At 37.9% G+C, this 6,087-nt stretch overlaps 1 pseudogene; it reads right to left on the bottom strand.

Annotated features, from left to right (window-relative positions):
* Positions 1 to 4,271: 4,271 nt before the first annotated feature.
* Positions 4,272 to 4,883, bottom strand: LOC136406471 (transmembrane protein 101 pseudogene; annotated as a pseudogene).
* Positions 4,884 to 6,087: the final 1,204 nt, after the last annotated feature.

Below are 6,087 nucleotides of genomic sequence, written 5' to 3'. Positions count from 1 at the left end.
ACACTATTATTTATGTATAGTGCATTACAAAACATGAAAAGTTTGCCCCTGAAATCACTGATAACATTGTTTTAGAAATATTTCAAAAATGGAAATACAATTGTTTTTCTCAGAATATCCAAATACTTTGATGACATATATAATCCACAGATAAATTATAATGCAGGAAATAATTATATCATCAAGTGAAAAACTGTAGACAAAGGAGAAGAGTCATTCATGGGGTTCTTTATGGATTAAATAAATTAACAGGCTCATGATACACTAGGCAGTTTGTTAAAATTTTCCAAAATACTAACAAATGTTTCTGGTATTGAATGAAAGTCTAGGTAATATTAAATAAATATTAAGCTTTAATAAAATTGCCATTTCAACATTTATCTTCAAAAACCAGTGATATGGAATTAAAAACTGAATCTGTGAATGTTTCTAGTATACACATAATTAAAATAACATATCCCATTTTTGGAACTTTAGTTGCATTGTGTATTTTTCTGAACTTTTTTGACTCTTTCATTTCATGAAAGTGTTAGGTAATTATTTTTCTACCAAAGGATATTGGTGAAAATATAAAGGTAAGATTCACATATAGCTTTATTGACAAAATAAGTATGCATTAGAAGCTATCTACTCCCAGATTGATTAGATCTCCCTTCCATCCACTGAATCATTGGCTTCTCTAAAATACAAGAAAACTATTTAAAAATCAAGAGAATATTTTTAAGACATAAATGAAAATATAGTTAGACTCATGAATTATCAAAGAAATGTAACTGAAAAAGCAGTGTCATTTAATATATGTTTACTTCAAAAATACATGAATATAAACATCAAGAAGCTCAATGAACTCCATGTAGGATGACTTCTAAGAGATTCATACCAAGACATGTTTGACTGAAATTGTGGATAGACAAAGAAAAAGTGAGAATCTTGAAAGCCAGAACTCAATGGGCTAATATGTTCAATGTACTATAAGAAAAAAACTGCCAAAATAAATCTCATATCTAGCAAAATGGCCCTTCAGAAATAAAGAAATGAAGACATTCTGTGATAAAATTTGAGGGTTGATTATCACTAGGCCTGCCATGAGAGACACTCTAAAGCTATTCCTTTAGGTTGTAATGCAAGAATGCTAAACAGTAACTCAAAGCAATATAAATAAAAATATGAGTTAATACACAGGCAATTATTGAAGCTAGCATTATTGTAACAATGGTTTATAACTCTATTTTTTGTTTCACACATGGTTTGAGAGACTATTCCATTGAGAGACTGTTTCACTTAGAGACTATTAAAAAAAATATTAGTCTAAAAGGTAATATTATAACTCTGGTTTGTAACTTCTCATTTTGTTTTTTAAAGAATTTAAAAGAATAAAGCATTACATTATTTGTGATTTGGGACACACAGAGTAGAAATATGTAATTTTGTCATTAACAAAGTGAGAATGAAACTATAAATGAACAGTTTTTGTATGTTAAGACAGTATAAATTCAACTCCCAATGTTATAATTGAGGATTGTTATATATAACCACCATGACAACCAGAAAGAAAATAGTGATAGAATATATACAAAAGTTAATAAGAATAAAATTAAAATGTTTCATTAGAAAAAAATCAGCTAAATACAAGAGACAGTACTGTAGGAAATGAGGATAAAAAATGCTATAAAAACATATAAAAAACAAATAGAAAAATAACAATAGTAAGCCCCTCTTTATCAGTAATTAATTTAAATTTATATGGATGAAATTTTTCAATCGAAGGACAGAAATTAACAGAATAAACTTAAGGAAAAACACGCTGCAACTGTCTATTGTCTACAAGAGACTCACTTTAGATTTTAAGACACAAATAGACTGAAAGTAAATATTTGGAAAAAGATATTTCATGTAAGTGGTAATCAATGAAGAACAGGTATGGCTTTACCAACACAAGACAAAATAAACTTTAAATCAAAAAAGTTCAGAAGAGATTAAGTTTAAATAAATCATTATTTATTAATAAAATATTGACATTAAAAATATATAGCAACTATAAACACTTCTGTCCCTAATAAAAAAAATCAAAATATATGAGCCAAAAATTTATAGGATTGAAAGGAGAAATAGGTGTGGGTGGAGTGCAGAGCACATTCCTAGCAGCTGTGGCTGATGCAATGCTGTGAGAATACTCCAGCTCCTAGAAGCCTCCTGAGCATACCCAGGAAGGAAGCTCGCCTGCTATAAGGAAGTGACTTATTGCCAACCACACAGCTCCCTGTTCTTTTCAGCCATTGGCTATGAAGGACACACTGTAACATCCTATTGGCTGAACCCATGAATATAAGCTAGTTTACTTCCTGAATAAAGTGGATCTGTGTCACTGAACCTGGTCCCCGAAGTTGGGTCTTTGCGTCTCCGTCGTCTTCACCCCCAGCAGGACTTGTCCACAAATAGGTGTATCTACAATAATGGTTGGATAGTTTAATATCTGAGTTATTTTTTTCTTTTGTTTTAGCAAAGGAAAGAGATAGAGAGGGGCAGACAGGGCAGACAGAAAAGGAGAGCGATGAGAAGCATCAATTTGTAGTTGTGGCACCTTAGTCGTTCATTGATTGCTTTCTCATACATGCCTTGACTGGGGGCACAAGCCTAGCCAGTGACCCCTTGCTAAAACCAGTAACCTTGGGCTCAAGCCAGCGATCTCGGGCTTCTAGTGAGTGACCTTTGTGTTCAAGGCAGCAACCATGGGATCATGTCTATATCACACACTCAAGCCGGTTGAGCCCATGTTCAAGCTGGTGACCTCTTGGGGTTTCAAACCTGAGTCCTCAGCATTCCAGGTCAAAGCTCCATCCTTGTGCCACTGCCTGGTTAGGCAATATCTTATTTTTTAATAGTAAACAGAACAATCAGACACACAAGACACTAGGGAAGTAGAGGAATTGAACAACACAATGAGCCAACTATATATAACAAATATATTAGACACTATCTGTGGAGCAGGAAGATAGCTCTAGCTACCAATCACAAGTAAGAATTCCCATTGTGAGGGACAATAAAATCATGACAATGCCAGCCACCATAAGTAGGAGCTCACAAACATCAGTCTACTCAATTTTCTACAGTTAAGGTGTAGCCAAGGAAGACCCAACACACACATCACTCACAGAAAGAAGAGATACAAAAATATCAGTTTCTGCAATGTGCAGGTCTCCCACTGCCAGTAAGCCCTTCCCAGTAGCTGACACAGGGAGATGGACTGCACACGCTTCTATGTTGATACAGGTAAAGACCCTCTTCCCTCCCTATAAAAGGCAGCTATTCTGATGGGGCTGACCAAATGTCATATTATAATGCATCCTCTTAAACAACACAAGAAAGTTGACTGTGTACTCCGAATAGGGAATTTTTTTCTAATGAGAGAAAAGTAACTGACCAATGAAAGATTAGGACAGAGCTTACCTATGTATAACGCACCTGCTACATAATAAGCACTCAGTAGAACAAGCTACTTTGCTACTCATCCCCACTTAAACTGACAATTGATAAATTCTCAGGGCATAGCACAATGAGCTTTAATTTTTTTTTTCTATATGAAATGTTTATTTTTGGAGGACTGTGTGGTCTGGTGTTTGGGAGGGCACTCACCGCCACCAGGCCAACCATCAGTTGGAAACAGAAGGCAGCAGGCAAGAAGTTGGCCCCTGCCTGCCCCGCCCCTCACTCCTGAGTATACTGGGGCCTGCTCTGATCTCAAGGTTGGTGACAGCTAGTGTTATTTCTGCCTCTGGCAATATCCTGAGAATCCACATGGCTTCTGTGGAGTCTAGCCCCTCTGCTCCTCCCGGCCCGATCCACATGTCAACACGCATACTCAGTCTCCGAAAAGCAATGCAAAGCCTGGCTGCATCTGCCAGGTTCAGAAGGAATTTTTCACTTTTGCTCATTTCTGATTCTTAGTCTTACTTCCTTGGTCTCCCACTCTCAGTACTCCTACCCTAGCTCTGCCGTACTCTCTTCTCTGGGACATGAGTCCCAGGGGAGCAGCTGGACTCAGCTCTCCTCCTAACAGGAATAAAACCCCTACAAGGCATCATCATTAGGGGCCCTCCATCAAGGGCTGAACCCAGAAATTAGAGAACAGACTTGCCTCTTACCAACAACACATATACATACACACAGAGCAAAGAATCAAACAAATTGATGGAAAAGCATAAACAAACATGAATGGGCCAGCAATGAGGAAGGCAGAGTGGCCCTCAGTGGTTCCCTGCACCCATTTCAACTTATCCCTGTGCAACTCGGCCATCAATGGCCAGGATGACAGTGGCCCCAAAGATGCCCACACTCTCTCCAAGGAGCTTCATCTGGTTCCAGAACTCAACGCGCTGTGTGTTGTGCCAGTAGGCAACATTGCCACCAATGAGCAGCATGACCGGGGACAGCAGTACAGCCAGGCTCTGAGAGGCCAGGGTCCGGTAGTAGCCAGACAGGAACGCCATGGCCAGGATGCCATACAGCACGAAGAACAGCTGGATCCTGAGCTCCCCCACTGGGAGACGGTTCATACACGCAAGCCGGTCCTCCTTGCTGTGCTGCAGTGAGTAGGCCACACAGATGTGGTGGATGCCCAGGAAGACCTGCCCGGTAGACTGGAGGGAATGACTGCGGGGTTTCCGACAGTAGAGCTCTGCAGCACCACTATCAGCAAATGTACGTGATGATGCGGACCTTCCGCCAGTCCCCGTAGTGGACATAGCCCCGATGTAGGCGGCGTAGGTGCTAATAGCCAGCTGTAGTGCGGACCCCAGCGCGAACCAGCGCAGCTTCACTCCAAAAGACATGAAGCTAGCGTAAAGCACGGCCGCCCCCATGTCGAAGTACAGATAGGGTACTGGGATGTCGGCTTCCTTTGCTGCCATCTTGGGAAAGGGCAGCCCGCTGCCTCATTTTTTTTTAATGTATATTTTATTGAAATTAGAGAGAGGACAGGAGAGAGCAGGAAAGAGACAGGAACATCTGTTCCTGTATATGCCTTGACGAAGGACCAAATTGGCAAAGCTTTAATCTTTCCCCTTAATTTCCATATTCTCTCTCTAGGTAATTTGATGAACATTATATTTATTCATGACTTACATCATTTTAATTCGGTCTTGAATCTAACCTGAACATGAAGCCCGTTTGGTATTAAAGAAAAGTATTTATTGGATTCATATCACTGCAGACCTCCAAATTGCATGTCCAAATGCTGATAGAGAATTAATAGAACAAAATGCAATGTCTGAAATTTACACTACAATACAACATACTAAAAATACAGTGGTCCCTTGTTTATCACGGGGGGTGGGGGGGTTAGGTTCCAGAACCGCCCGCGCGATAGGCGAAAATCCGCGAAGTAGCAACCTTATATTTATTTTATTATTTATTTATATTTTAAGGCATTATAAACCCTCCCCACACTCTATAAACCTTTCCCACACTTATTAACCTTACCCACACTGTTTTAACTTTTCCCACACTCTTATAAACACTTTCTATGCTCTTAAACACTTTCTACACTCTTAAACCTATGTAATTTTAATAACATATAAAATTCTATATGGGTACTTACCAGTAGTATTTTATTTCGATTTAATATTATTTTAATATGTGTTAATTAATATTTTTTATATTGTTTTCAATTTTTTAGACTGGAAAAATGCGTATTTTACCACCAAAATAATTAGTAAATATATAAAAATACCCATATAGCACAAAATCCCGCAATATAGCAAAAATCTGCATTACAAAATTAGATACATGCAATTTAAAAATCTGTGATACAATGAGATCGTGAAAAGTGAACCGCAATATGACAAGGAAAAACTGAAACTCAACTTCCATGTACTAATGTTTCTCTACCAAGAGAACCTCGTAAGCCATACGACTACATCCACGTGGTTTGAATGTAACGGTTTGCCTTAAAAACAAAGCTTTTTGATATAAAAAATATATTTGCATTTTAGGCTTATTCTGTCTCATATAAAAATAACTGATGTAATTTACTTAGAATTTGTAGTGTCATTCTTTAGATATTAACTTGTATTTTTCACATAATAGATT

Source organism: Saccopteryx leptura, chromosome 5 (genome assembly GCF_036850995.1).
Source record: "Saccopteryx leptura isolate mSacLep1 chromosome 5, mSacLep1_pri_phased_curated, whole genome shotgun sequence".
Lineage (NCBI taxonomy): Eukaryota > Metazoa > Chordata > Mammalia > Chiroptera > Emballonuridae > Saccopteryx > Saccopteryx leptura.
This window is presented reverse-complemented; position numbering and strand designations above follow the sequence as displayed.